Source organism: Nannobrachium achirus (genome assembly GCF_963921795.1).
Source record: "Nannobrachium achirus genome assembly, chromosome: 19".
NCBI classification, from domain to species: Eukaryota; Metazoa; Chordata; class Actinopteri; order Myctophiformes; family Myctophidae; genus Nannobrachium; species Nannobrachium achirus.
Window position 1 is genome coordinate 60735764 of NC_137826.1, and position 12420 is coordinate 60748183.

A 12420-nucleotide genomic window follows, 5' to 3' on the forward strand; every position below is an offset into this window, starting at 1 on the left:
GGTTGTTTGGTGCTTTGTCGTTGCCGTGTCTCTAGCTCAACCACAGCCTGTCTTTTGGCCAAGAGACACACGGCAACAACAACAAAAAAACAACCTTCCATTGACAATGCATTGGATCAGCCCCTCCCCCCCTCAATCTCATAAAACACGGACACGATAGCTATCGCAACTGTCTGTAGGGCGCCACAGAGTTACACTCATTCAGGGCTATCTCTCTCTCTATGTGTTTGTCAACACAGCTCCACACCAAAGCAACCTGCAGTCGCAACTCCTTGCAACAAAACCGTTGCATGCAACAACTTGCAAGGAGTTGCATGCAACTGGCCTCGCGTTTGAATTATAATTTATACGTTGTTAATTTAACTGTTTTACTTACAAACATGAGGCAGCTCCTATCACCTGTTGTCTCTGTCTCCTGTGTGTGTGTGTGTGTGTGTGTGTGTGTGTGTGTGTGTGTGTGTGTGTGTGTGTGTGTGTGTGTGTGTGTGTGTGCGCGCGTGTGTGCGTGTGTGTGTGCGTGTGTGTGTGTGTGTGTGTGTGTGTGTGTGTGTGCGCGTGCTGTGTGGGGGGAGGGGCAAAGTTGCCAGACTCTTTTGCGTGACATACAAGCAACCCAGCTTTGAATCAAAGTCAAGCCCCAAAGAAGTGACTTATTGGTCACATGATCACTCTAACCCTACATGTTATGCATTTGATGTTTAAAAATAGCCGATCTACAAGCTCTCAACACATTGTGAGCTTGTAGATAAATATTATAACAGACAAGGCTGCATATTGGACAGCCCTGGACTAACTGCTCCTCGAGTGCAGGGGAATCCAACGTCTGCTTAGTTATAATCTCATGTTAACTTTATGAACTTAAATACAAATAAATACATTGAAAAAATAAAAAACACATTTTAATACTAGTCGCTACTGATATAGACTGAAGGAATTAAAGCAGGTCATGTTTAGTTAGATTTTAACTGCTGAAATCAATAATAATATATCCAGTATTAACCTGCGGGCCACACTATAAGTGAAGGTGGGGGCCTGCATGTGGCCCCCGGGCCGCCAGTTGCCCATGTATTTGTCTACTCTACAGGGTGAAAAATGTAAGGGTTTCCAGGGCATTTTTCTAAACATGACCTGCTTTAATTCCTTCGGTCTATATCAGTAGCGACTATTAAAATGTGTTTTTTTTTTTGTTTTTTTTTGTCCAATGTATTTATGTGTTAAGTTCATAAAGTTAACATGAGTATATAACTAAATGTGTTTGAGATTAATTCAAAATGTTACATTTCAGGATTCCAATTCAAAAATAACAAAATATAATTCAGGATTCCTATTCAAAAGAAGCAAAAATAGCAGATCTACAAGCTCAAAACGCATCGCAGCGCGATGCGTTTTGAGCTTGTAGATCTGCTACTTTTGCTTCTTTTGTATGAGACACTAGATTGACAAAGTAGGACGTAGCAATATGCAATGTGGCCCTCTGGAGTGAAGATGGAAATATAGTGGCCCTCTGGAGTGAAGGTGGAAATATAGTGGCCCTCTGGAGTGAAGGTGTAAATATAGTGGCCCTCTGGAGTGAAGGTGGAAATATAGTGGCCCTCTGGAGTAAAGGTGGAAATATAGTGGCCCTCTGGAGTGAAGGTGGAAATATAGTGGCCCTCTGGAGTGAAGGTGGAAATATAGTGGCCCTCTGGAGTGAAGGTGGAAATATAGTGGCCCTCTGGAGTGAAGGTGTAAATATAGTGGCCCTCTGGAGTGAAGGTGGCACAGACTTAGCAGCTCGCTAAGTCTGTGCAACCTTGTGTAGCGGTTGGTGTTAGCATTAGCGTTACATTTTTTAACATTAGCATTTTTTGCATAAGCTTTAACATTATGGTTCTTCATATGACACCACCCACAGCCATTTCGACTAATTAGTGGCGTTTTGGCGCATTTTTGGCCGTTATCACGGGTCGCACTTTAACGACAGTTTTTTGAGAAAAAATTGTTTTGTGAGAAAAAAAAGTAAAAAAAAATTGAGAAAAAAATTTTTTTTTGAGAAAAAAAAATTTGAGAAAAAAAAATTGAGAAAAAAAATTTTTTTGAGAAAAAAAAATTTGAGAAAAAAAAATTTGAGAAAAAAAAATTTTTGAGAAAAAAAAATGTTTTGAGAAAAAAATTTTGTGAAAAAAAAAATGTTTGAGAAAAAAAAGATTTTGAGAAAAAAAAAAATTTGAGAAAAAGAAAATTGAGAAAAAAAAAATTTTGAGAAAAAAAAATTTTTGAGAAAAAAAAAATTGAAAAAAAAAATTGAGAAAAAAATTTTTTTGAGAAAAAAAACATTTTTGAGAAAAAAAAAAATTATGACACCAGCCGCGAGTCTGTACGACAAACGGTTCATGAGTTATTGAGGCACTTCCTGTTTGGCGAAGGACACTTCCTGTTACAGAGGGGGCGGGGCTTAATCAATTACAGCTCATCCCTATTGGCCGGAAAAAGACCAAAGTTGTGTGTGCATTTTAAAGTTTAAATCACGTTGCTAGGCAAAAGTATGGCAGAGTTATGTGGCGCCAAAGTTTCTGGTTTTTTTTCGGAGTCCCCCATTCTAAGTCAATGGGGTTTTTGGGCGTCGTTTTTTGCGAATTACATCGCAATCGTATCGCGGATCGGAAAGAAAAGTAATAGCACACCATTCCCGGCCGAACCGCACATTTTGATGTATATATTGCGGGGGTGGCGTAAATCGTGCGGCAGTTATTACGTGGCGAAATTTCCCCCATTCTAAGTGAATGGGGTTTTTTGGCGTCGTTTTTTGCGAATTACGTCGCAATCGTATCGCGGATCGGAAAGAAAAGTAATAGCACACCATTCCCGGCCGAGCCGCACGTTTTGATGTATATATTGCGGCGGTGGCGTAAATCGTGCGGCACTTATTACGTGCCGAAATTTGCAAGAACATTACTGACTTACTTACTTACTTAAGTATGGCGGATTACAATAAGTGTTCTGCTATTGCATAGCAGGCACACTTAAATATAGTGGCCCTCTGGAGTGAAGATGTAAATATAGTGGCCCTCTGGAGTGAAGGTGGAAATATAGTGGCCCTCTGGAGTGAAGGTGGAAATATAGTGGCCCTCTGGAGTGAAGGTGGAAATATAGTGGCCCTCTGGAAGTAAAGGTGGAAATATAGTGGCCCTCTGGAGTGAAGGTGGAAATATAGTGGCCCTCTGGAGTGAAGGTGGAAACATAGTGGCCCTCTGGAGTGAAGGTGGAAATATAGTGGTCCTCTGGAGTGAAGGTGGAAACATAGTGGCCCTCTGGAGTGAAGGTGGAAATATAGTGGCCCTCTGGAGTGAAGGTGGAAATATAGTGGCCCTCTGGAGTGAAGGTGGAAATATAGTGGCCCTCTGGAGTGAAGGTGGAAATATAGGGCCCTCTGGAGTGAAGGTGGAAATATAGTGGCCCTCTGGAGTGAAGGTGGAAATATAGTGGCCCTCTGGAGTGAAGGTGGAAATATAGTGGCCCTCTGGAGTGAAGGTGGAAATATAGTGGCCCTCTGGAGTGAAGGTGGAAATATAGTGGCCCTCTGGAGTGAAGGTGGAAATATAGTGGCCCTCTGGAGTGAAGGTGGAAATATAGTGGCCCTCTGGAGTGAAGGTGGAAATATAGTGGCCCTCTGGAGTGAAGGTGGAAATATAGTGGCCCTCTGGAGTGAAGGTGGAAATATAGTGGCCCTCTGGAGTGAAGGTGGAAATATAGTGGTCCTCTGGAGTGAAGGTGGAAATATAGTGGCCCTCTGGAGTGAAGGTGTAAATATAGTGGCCCTCTGGAGTGAAGGTGTAAATATAGTGGCCCTCTGGAGTGAAGGTGGAAATATAGTGGCCCTCTGGAGTGAAGGTGGAAATATAGTGGTCCTCTGGAGTGAAGGTGGAAATATAGTGGCCCTCTGGAGTGAAGGTGGAAATATAGTGGCCCTCTGGAGTGAAGGTGTAAATATAGTGGCCCTCTGGAGTGAAGGTGGAAATATAGTGGCCCTCTGGAGTGAAGGTGGAAATATAGTGGCCCTCTGGAGTGAAGGTGGAAATATAGTGGCCCTCTGGAGTGAAGGTGGAAATATAGTGGCCCTCTGGAGTGAAGGTGGAAATATAGTGGCCCTCTGGAGTGAAGGTGGAAATATAGTGGCCCTCACCATCATCAAAGTTGCCCACCCCTGCTGTAGACAATATGCCTTCCGGTTGGTTCCAACATTTCTAGCGGAGATGCTGCGTTTAACGGAAGTTACGTTAGGGGAAAACCAGGGAAGCTCACTTCCGGGGAAGCTCACACAGCGGAAGTTGAACGCTTTCTGCCTTATGTTTATTGTCACCAGGCTTTTCTCATGGCAGAGGAGTAAAGCTACTTTCTCAATGCTTTGACTTCATTTTCGTTGCTATGACTCCTCATAAAGAGCCCATTGATTTGACTCATTGAATACTTAATATTGCTACATATTGTGATATATAGGCCAAGTGGTTAATGTGTGTTAATGTTTTATAATAATAATCAAAATCTACAAAGTAACTAAATGTTCAAATATTTGTTGTGGAGTAAAAATGAATCTCTGAGATGCAGTGAAGTAGAATACTCCAGTTAAGTATAAAGAAGAAAAATCTCAGTTATACTCAAGTACTTGAGTAAATGTACTTAGTTACTTTACACTGCATGTCTGTAGTTCTCTCAAGAAGAGATGGATAGTCTTAAAGGGATAGTTCACTAAAAAAAAATATATATATATATATATATATATATATATATATATATATATATATACCTTGTTTGATTACCATGTCCCATTTCTGAAATAGTACATGGGTATCTTAGTGGTGTAGTGTATCTTGTACACCAGTATTTAGTCAGGTACATGGGTATCTTAGTGGTGTAGTGTATCTTGTACACCAGTATTTAGTCAGGTACATGGGTATCTTAGTGGTGTAGTGTATCTTGTACACCAGTATTTAGTCAGGTACATGGGTATCTTAGTGGTGTAGTGTATCTTGTACACCAGTATTTAGTCAGGTACATGGGTATCTTAGTGGTGTAGTGTATCTTGTACACCAGTATTTAGTCAGGTACATGGGTATCTTAGTGGTGTAGTGTATCTTGTACACCAGTATTTAGTCAGGTACATGGGTATCTTAGTGGTGTAGTGTATCTTGTACGCCAGTATTTAGTCAGGTACATGGGTATCTTAGTGGTGTAGTGTATCTTGTAGACCAGTATTTAGTCAGGTACATGGGTATCTTAGTGGTGTAGTGTATCTTGTACACCAGTATTTAGTCAGGTACATGGGTATCTTAGTGGTGTAGTGTATCTTGTACACCAGTATTTAGTCAGGTACATGGGTATCTTAGTGGTGTAGTGCAGGGGTGAGATGCCGTGGGCTCGGTTGGGCTCTGCGAGCCCACACTTCTTTTTTTCAAGCTGCACGTACGCACGCCCCACATGCCCCCACACGACCCGCGCGTGCACGCACGTCGTCAAGTTGTGTGACGCCGCGGTCAGCACAAACATTTCAGTCCCACTACCTGGTTAGCTGCTTTGCCTTTGCATAACAATACTCGGGTAGGCAGTTCTCACCTACGTCCTCATTTACACTTGTACACGGCCAGCAGCACGTTCGCCTTGCATTCTTTGCAGACAAAACGTCTCCTTTTTTGTCTCATCTGTTTACTTCACAAGAGTGGAAGAAAAACGAAGCAGTTTGTTGTTTTGTCAGAGCTGCATGCATAGCGGAGGGAGAGTTCCAAAAGTGTAAAGTCTATGTAATATGTAAAGTTATTTTATATTTTATATAAAAAAAATACATTAATTGAAACTAATTAACAATGTAACTAAAGAATAAGAAACATAGTTAGGCTACATAAAAAATGTTGTGATGTTGAATACAGTATTTCAACTACGAGCGGCAGGCATGCGTGCCATAGCATGCGTGCACACATGCGCGTGCACGCGCGCGCATACGTGACGTGCACGTGACGTCATGAATTTAGAGGGGTACCACTTCTAAAATCCATATCACACCACTGGTGTAGTGTATCTTGTAGACCAGTATTTAGTCAGGTACATGGGTATCTTGGAGGTGTAGTGTATCTTGTACACCAGTATTTAGTCAGGTTCATGGGTATCTTAGTGGTGTAGTGTATCTTGTAGTGTATCTTGTAGACCAGTATTTAGTCAGGTACATGGGTATCTTAGTGGTGTAGTGTATCTTGTAGACCAGGCCCATTGCAAGATGCTGTACTCTGTCAGCTACCGTGAGCCACCCCACGCTAATATAAATGGTAAATGGTGCATTTATATAGCGCTTTTAATCCAAAGCGCTTTACATAGATTGTGCATTACATTCACCCATTCACACACACATTCATACACCGGTGGCGGAGGAAGCCATGCAAGGCACCAACCTACTCACCGGAGGCAATTAGGGGTTCAGAGTCTTGCCCAAGGACCCTTCGACATTAACTCAGGGGGAGCCCGGATTCGAACTGGGAACCCTTCGGGATTTATACCCTTCGTGCTCTAATACCAGTTTCTCTACCCCTGAGCTATGCCACCCCTGAGCTATGTAGTGATGAGGTGAGGTGAGCCTGAGAAGGAAGGCCTAATCAGTTTGTTTTGGACTGTTTGGTGCTTTAACTTTAAGGCTATTGGGGCATCGTGATACCATACAAGGATTCCATAGTCAAGGAGGGACAGAATAAGTGCACCTCCTTGAGACTTTCGTGTTTTGCTATTGATTAGCGGGCGACCCTCTGCAAGATCAACTATTTTCACTATTCATTTGGTGGCGAAAAGAGAAAATGTTTGAAAATGTTTGCTTATAATGACGAGTTCTCAATGGGCCTGAAAATGAAGGCCAGAGGCCCTTAACTGGGCTCTAACTGGGCCCTGACTGGGCCCTGACTGGGCTCTAACTGGGCCCTGACTGGGCCCTGACTGGGCCCTGACTGGGGCCCTGACTGGGCCCTGACTGGGGCCCTGACTGGGCTCTAACTGGGCTCTAACTGGGCCCTGACTGGGCCCTGACTGGGCTCTAACTGGGCCCTGACTGGGCTCTAACTGGGCCCTGACTGGGCCCTGACTGGGCAGTGACTGGGCCCTGACTGGGCACTGACTGGGCTCTAACTGGGCCCTGACTGGGCCCTGACTGGGCAGTGACTGGGCCCTGACTGGGCTCTAACTGGGCCCTGACTGGGGCCCTGACTGGGCCCTGACTGGGCTCTAACTGGGCCCTGACTGGGCTCTGACTGGGCCCTGACTGGGCCGGCCCGAGGCCCTATCCGGCCCAACTAGTTGGCATTCATTTTAGGCCCTAACCAGTCCGAAAACGTCGGGTCAAGTATGGTCGGTTCGGGCAGAATTTGAGAACTCACATGCTTAACACAGGATTAATAAGTGGTTAATATATTACTGGTTGCATTAAACAATAAAAGGCTTGTATAAACCATAACCATAACTCACAAGCATCAATTGAAATGAATCTGTTAAAACAGTTCACAGTTGAGAACAATATGCATGAACGAAGTGGATTTGAGGTTAAATGTCAACACATTTCAGACAATCTGATAATGGTGATTATCTCTCCAATAAATGTGACGTTCTGTTGGATAGGTGGTGCGTTGAACCTCTGTCCTCATAAAGTCTTCACCAAGTCTTGTTTACACAGTGTTAAATACTGAGTTTGTGCTCTTTGGCTTCTAAACGGTTGTTGACTCAACTATCATGACATTAGTTTTGTAATGGGCGGGATTAGAATTTAAGAAGCCAGGGAAATCATTGAAGTACTAAATGTGAATGTAAAACGTAGGTAATAAATACATTATACTGAGTGTGTAGTAGTAACTCCAACCAACATTTCATGGCATGTGGGGCTACCACATGCCATGAAATCCATCTAAATGAAAAAAACCTGTAGGATTTTCTGGAAGTTGGCAGCCCTGCTCCTACGTCTGGCTTTGTGTGTACGTCCCTATGTCCCTACGTCTGTAGTATGAGACTAACATACAGTTAGTACAGAAAGTACGCAGAGACATCACAGCTGATGTCACGAACATAACCGCCCATACAAGGAGATCTGCATGTGTGTCGTGTTTGGCCTTGCAATTCAATTCAATTCAATTTTCAATTCAAAGGGCTTTATTGGCATGAGAAAACATACTTTTACATTGCCAAAGCATAAGTGTACACCATGCCATGCACAGGTGCCTTCTTTTTGTATCGAAATCCCCACAGGAGAATCTTTGATTGCCTCATATAAGAACATTGATCCAAAAATGAACGCACCACGTCTGAGATTTTTACTGAATATGGATATGAATCATCCTCGATTAAAGGTGGAAATGTACAGATTTACCCAAAGAGCAACACAATAAAAAAGAAAAGAAACCCAGCAACTACATTTCCCATGAACGCAGCTGGTAGGGAAAAGTTCAAGGACAATTTCAAACCCAAGTGTAATTTAACCCTTAAAGGAGTAGTTCACCCCCAAAATGACTTTTCTTCTATTGATTACTCGCACCATGGAGACTTGAGTTCAATAATATTTTTAGTTTTTTGTCACTTTCCAGAATCAATGGGGGTAAATTTACTATAATCACATTTATGTCTTGGGAATGTGATGAATACAAAAACATACCAGTAAGACTCCCTCATCGGGAGATAAGCGACCGTCAGGTCGCAGCGTGATTTTAGGGCAAAATGTGTAGGAGCAGTGTCCAAAAATGTGGTTGAAAAAAATCGGCCGGCCCCGGCTCTCCCGGTCGCTCCTAGCCCGAGTGACGGCATTTTATGTGCGCTGCAGTGGCAGGGGGTCCTCCACTGGGGGCGCCACCACTTTTGCATCCGTTCTGGAGCACCAGGAGTCGGTGGTCCCCGGGAATTCCCCGTGAGCAGCCCCGTTGGGGTGGTCATTTGGTCCTTTTGGCGCATTTGGTCATTTTTTACATCTGGGGGTCCCCCAGGGACCTGGAGGTCCCTGGAGCTCCGGGGGTCCTTGGAGGTTGTAGTTTGGCAGCCAAGGAACGTGTGTGCAAAATTTGGCATGGATCGGGGCAACGGTTGCGGAGATATAAGCAGGGAAAAAGTGTGACATGTTACGTGTGACAGACGGACTGACGGATGGACTTACACTTTGTGGAGGTTTTGATAGTAAGTGCGACCTGACGGTCGCAATTATTGAACTCAAGCCTCCATGGCGTGAGTAATCAATAGAAACATTTTCATTTTGGGGGTGAACTACTCCTTTAAGTGTCTGACTTTTTCCGATTAATTATATTTTCTACAGAAACGTAGGAGGGGCCCAGACAGAGCCTGGTCCTTCCATACACCAGATTCCCTCTCCCAGTCTAGGCAGAGTAGTTCCAGAGTGGTGGAGTGAATGGTCCTGTCTTTCCCTGATGGGACTGATCGTGGGAAGCTACTGGGACGTAAAGTCGGGACTTGATCAACTGGGTCACCTGAGTGAGGGGTATGATGTTGATCCACTGGGTCACCTGAGTGAGGGGTATGATGTTGAGACCCCAAAACCCTGATGAGCTTAGGCTGCATTACTGAGGATACGTCCCAGGTGCATCCATGACATGTTTCTTTGTTTTTGTTTTTTTGTTTCTGACATGTCAGGGGTTCCCAAACCTTTTTGTCTCAGGGCACCCCATGAATATTTCTTTTAATCCGAGGCACCCCTACATTATAATTTTCACTCCCAGCACCTTAAATTTATAGCATATCGTCGTTGTGGGTGGAAACCTTGTATGTCCACTGACTGAAAATAACTTTGTACTTCAAGTTTAAAATGATACTAAATATTTTTTCAAGTGTCCAAATAAATTCCAAATATTATCAAATGATCTCGCGGCACCCCTGGACTGCCGTTGCGGCACCCCAGGGTGCCCCGTCACCCACTTTGAAAACCCCTGTATTATGTTGTGCTGTCTTTGCCAAGTCGCTCTGGGTTAAGAGCATCTGCTAAATGGCTACATTGTAAATTGTTTACATCCAGGAAGCAAGCACGACTCCAAATCTCTTCACTTCTGAGCATTTTTACCGGGTGCACGGTCGAGGAAGTAACTTTGAAAAAGAGCATCTCTAAAAGAGAATACCAGCACTCACGGAACTGTCATTTAAGGCACTTTTATTAAAGTGTGTAAGTTGGCATGGCACGCCACAGAGCAAACAAACAGCGAACATTTCGGCGTCAAGCCTTCATCAGCGTTGTCTAAAGCAGTCACCGGAAGTGTCACATTTTATATTGTCCACAAGAAAGACAACTTCCCATGTCTGTGTAGGCGCATAACTTCAGACCAACTTATACCACAAGTGCAGTCATAATGCAGATTTATACAGCTCAAAATCAATTATACACACATTTCATAGAATTAGATACCAGATCATATACTATAAGAGTTCTTTGTGAAATATATAGGGGTCCACTTCAAGAAACAAACAAATTTAATTACTACAGTTCTATATCCACCACTGAGGCATATTTTGTAAATTGTTAATTGTATTTCTGATTTGAATTAAAATATTTCAAAAGAAGAAGAAAATAATAATATTATTACATGTTGCTACGGTATATACCCCCTATATATCCCCTATCCTGTACACAGTGTTTTTATAACTGATATTATTAAATGTTTTCTTTGCTTGCTATTTATTATTTATTATGTTAAATACGAAGGACTTCCAACGTAAAAAAAGACCGTAAAAGGACTTATTTGGGATGTTCCTTTTAGGCAGGCTGTTTAACTGTACTTGTACTGTGCTACATTTATATTGTATTGACTATACTTGCACTGTTCTCAATTTTTGTCTAATAAAAAAATCAATCAATCAATGTGAATATGGCCAGTCAAAACAAAATGATGCAGCGGACCAGAGGGACAAGAGACTAGTTCGGGGACGATCACGTGGCGCGCGCGCCGCCGCGGGGGCCGGGACCCGTGTCCCTCCCCCTTACCCAGGGTACATTTAGGACCTGTGTCCCTCCCCCTCACCCAGGGTACATTTAGGACCTGTGTCCCTCCCCCCTTACCCAGGGTACATTTAGGACCTGTGTCCCTCCCCCTCACCCAGGGTACATTTAGGACCTGTGTCCCTCCCCCCTTACCCAGGGTACTTTTAGGACCTGTGTCCCTCCCCCCTTACCCAGGGTACTTTTAGGACCTGTGTCCCTCCCCCCTTACCCAGGGTACATTTAGGACCTGTGTCCCTCCCCCTTACCCAGGGTACATTTAGGACCTGTGTCCCTCCCCCTTACCCAGGGTACTTTTAGGACCTGTGTCCCTCCCCCCTCACCCAGGGTACATTTAGGACCTGTGTCCCTCCCCCTTACCCAGGGTACTTTTAGGACCTGTGTCCCTCCCCCCTTACCCAGGGTACATTTAGGACCTGTGTCCCTCCCCCTCACCCAGGGTACATTTAGGACCTGTGTCCCTCCCCCCTTACCCAGGGTACATTTAGGACCTGTGTCCCTCCCCCCTCACCCAGGGTACATTTAGGACCTGTGTCCCTCCCCCCTTACCCAGGGTACTTTTAGGACCTGTGTCCCTCCCCCCTCACCCAGGGTACTTTTAGGACCTGTGTCCCTCCCCCTTACCCAGGGTACATTTAGGACCTGTGTCCCTCCCCCTCACCCAGGGTACTTTTAGGACCTGTGTCCCTCCCCCTCACCCAGGGTACATTTAGGTATGTCTGCTAGGAGACCAGTCATGTCGCACTAACTGCTGCCCCGCCACCGCCACCACCCCAGCTCCACCGTTAGGTTCTGCCCAGTGGCGTCAGTTCAGAAAAAGGTAAGGTATGGCAACATGACCGGTGTCTTGCACGCGCGCGAACAGCAGTCATGTTGCCATACCTTAGCAACAGGCATGTCATGGCATTTATTTTAAGAAGTACATTCTATTTTTTCCCCCCCAAAATGGTTTCTTGGGCTGGATATGGCAGTCTGGAACAGTTGTTCAAGTGCAGCTCAACTTGACTTAATATAGTAAACGTGCCGCAATTAACAATAATGAGCAGCTGACCTGCGGAACCTGGGAATATACTATTCTGTCAAGATGGGGAGAATAAAAGTGTGGAGAATATAATTATATCACCTTGTTAAATTTTGCATTTGTAGTTATTTTAAGGTAATTTAACAACATGACCAGCACAGATAGACAAAGAGACATTCATGGATTTATATTTTAAAGTAACTTGTATTCTCCCCCCTGGATCCAGGGTATGGCAGCTGCATACCCCTGCCATACCCAATTGACGCTCCTGGTTCTGCCTCAGACCCCGCGGGGGGTCTCGGGTCATCGATCGCTGTTACAGGTTATGCCCTCGATACACATGGTAACATGTTATAGGTTTATGCCCCCGATACACATGGTAACATGTGATCGTGGGTCAGCGAGAAATGACCCG